Raw genomic sequence first — 3,391 nt, 5'->3', positions numbered from 1 at the left:
AAACCCTGTTGTCAGTGTAACATCCTCTAATTGTTCTAACCTTTAACTTCTGATTGCTGAATAAAAACTACTGTACTGCTTTAAATTTTCTGGGAAAAATCAATAAATCAATCAGTATTTTGATTGACAGGTAACAATGGAGTAGAAATAGAAAGAGAGAAACGCACCAACTTGTATCTCAGGGAAACTAAACAACCATTATATAAACACATGGCTCAACACAGGAGAGCCAACCCCTCAGCAGCTTACCTCCACCTGAAAGATAAGGGACACTCATTCAATGACAACAACTTACATATTTTGAACAGGGAAGGCATTCCAATGAAGGTCCACTGACATGTATTTAGTTTATTTTTCTCACTAATGTGCTGTATATATTGGTATAGCGCATACATAAATACATATATGTACATATGTAGATATATGTAGATATTATGCATGATTGTCATTTAATGCGTAATGAAGATGAATGAGGTGAAGATGCCTGTTTGCAGAAATGTATTTATAATCTTCAGGACATGACTTGAAACACTGTCACACACCTGTTTTAAAAATGCTGTTGGAACAGGGTCAACACTGCAGATAGACGATGGTCAGTAGTAAAGAATATTATTCCTTGGGAAAGTAATCCTTTCTTGCCAGACGTACTGCTTCTTTGTATATATTGCAGTGAACTGTGAGCCAAGTTTTCCTCTGTTTTCTTTCAGCTGCTCGACAAATTCTCTTGCTGTCATTAACACTGTTGTTGTTTAACCATGGAGAGATTCTGTCTGTTGACCTCTTTTTAATCCTTATTGGAACAACAGTATTTAAAACAGACGAAGATAACACTTTATCAATCCCCCATAGAGATATGTTGGTGTTACAGGCAGCAGCGATAGTATCAGAAGTATAAAATAAGACACAGAAGGGAAAAAATTACAAGACAGAAAATAAAAAAATCTAACTCTGTTTATATATATATATATATATATATATATATATATATATATATATATATATATATATATATATATATATATATATATATATATATATATATATATATATATATATTCTATACAAATAAAGGGGGGGGGGATTGAAAACTAATCATTGCTGATGGGGAAACAATTGAGAAATTGCACTGGGAATCAAGAATTGCACATGGATTTAGAATTGCATATGGTTTAAGTATAGTGTTGGATTAAAAAAAAATATGAATATGCTTGGACTTGAGAGTAGAAATTTAATATTGCACAAGATATTGCATGGATGTAATGGCATGATGATGAGATATAGGATCACACAGTAGTGCAGAGCAGTAAGCAAGTAAACACAGTGCTACATTAGACAGTGCTAATGTTGAACAGTCTGACCGCAGTTGGAATGAAGGACCTGCGCTAGCATTCCCTCTTAGAGAGTGGATGCAGCAGTCTGCTGCTGAAGGTGCTGCTTAGGGCCCTCACCACCTCATGCAGGGGGTGTCAAGGGTTGTCCATGATTGATGTCAGCTTACATCCTCCTCCCACCCACCTCCTCGATGGTGTCCAAAGGGCAGTCCAGGACAGAGCCAGCTCCTTTGACAAGTTTGTTCAGTCTTTTTCCAGAGCTTCCACAGCCCCAGCAGACCACTGCATAGAAAACTACAGATGCCACCACAGAGTCATAAAATGTTTTAACAGGTCCAGAGGACCTCAGTCTACTGAGCAGATGGAGATGACTTTGGCCCCTCCTGTACAGGACATTTGTGTTGTTAGAACAGTCCAGTTTGTTGTTGAAGTAAACACCTTGTTATTTGTAATCCCCCACGGTCTCAGTGTCCAAGCCCTGGATGTTCACCGGTGTAGTCTGTGGTACCAGGTGCAGGTACCAGGTGATTCAGTCCACACCACAGGTGTTTGGCCGAGAAAAAGAAGGATATCAGCAATGGAATGTAAGCAGAGCAGGGAGCAAGCAGGAGATGTGTCTGTTCTGTAGGAGAGCAAGGAGTAGAAATTTACTGAGAAAGTTTACTTTGAAATTTCTCCCTCATTTAGTGGTCTCCTGTTTTTCCATAAATGAATGCATCTTAGAGAGGAGCAGTCATAGCAAAGCATATTCAAAGGCCTGAAATGCTAGAGAATGCAAGAGGAGGGCTGACATCCATCATGGACAACCCACCCCACCCCCTGCATGAGACGGTGGAGAACTTAAGCAGCTCCTTCAAGAAAGAACACTACGGCAGGTTCTTCATTCCTGCGGCTTTCAGACTCCAGCATCATGTAATGTTGCTGCTGTCTTTCTCAAGTCTACATCATACCCACTTTGTTTTGCACTACAGTTATCACTGCTAATATCTGCACATATTATCCATTGGCAATAGTGCTTTTATGACAGTAGGATTTTTATGGCATTTAGTAGTTCTTTCATCTGTAATTATGTAATTGTTATGTAATCTACATAATGTACATAATTGTTTTTCTGTTCTGTATCCTGCACACTTTTTTATCTTGGCCCTTTTGTGCCACTGTTTTTGCTTTTTGTAATACTTGCTGGCTGCAATGATTTAATTTCCCTAGTGTGGGATCAATAAAGGCCTGTCTTGTCTTAGTGATAAATGTGTTTGCCATACAGATCATATGTGGAGCTCATGGATAAGGTCAAACTGTGAGCAAAACGAAGGGCAAGCAAAGTCAGGAAGAAGGGAGATATTTTGTGTAACTGTGTAGATTATTCCAATTATTTTGTTTATTTATTTTCGTACAGGCTGTCCTGTCTGACAACAGAAAAGCTGTTTACACAAGTGAATATGGTGCCATGATAAAACCCATTAAATCTGTATCCTTTAATGTTAAGGGCTAACACAGCTCATAGAATAGAGGAGCAGGATACTGTAGCCATGGTAACAGGTACCATCTCGTCGCTCAAGGTCTTCTCTGGAGACTGATGTAGAGACCGAACAACTCAGTGAAGCAAACTATTCCATTAAGATCTCATTCACAGGAAATGGGCGTCACCTAGTGGTTTAAGTGTTACTATAAAAAAAAAACAATTGATGGAGAATAATGTCAGAGGCATCGACACGGGTGCCAAGCATGGAGGTCAGTCCAGGTGCAACGTCATATTTATTAATTACAGCTCTAACATTTACAAAAATCACTCAGAATACTTTCTTTTGTCATCACCAAGTGACCATCATTTTTTTTCTTTTTACTTCCGGAAACTGAGCAGGAGGGGTGTGTGACGTAACCATGGATATACTGTAACTTGATTAAAAAATACCGACCTGTGTTATATCAACAGTGAATAATATGCAGAGCATGCTGTTATTTCTTTGGGATTCTTATTAAGAGACTTGTGAAAATTGTTCCCTTATCATTATCAACGGCGAGAAATACGAACGGAATGTAAAAATAGGCTTTTTGTTTGT

Source organism: Chaetodon trifascialis, chromosome 20 (genome assembly GCF_039877785.1).
Source record: "Chaetodon trifascialis isolate fChaTrf1 chromosome 20, fChaTrf1.hap1, whole genome shotgun sequence".
NCBI lineage: Eukaryota > Metazoa > Chordata > Actinopteri > Chaetodontiformes > Chaetodontidae > Chaetodon > Chaetodon trifascialis.
The sequence above is the reverse complement of the archived record's forward strand: the minus strand, read 5'-3'. Positions refer to the sequence as shown.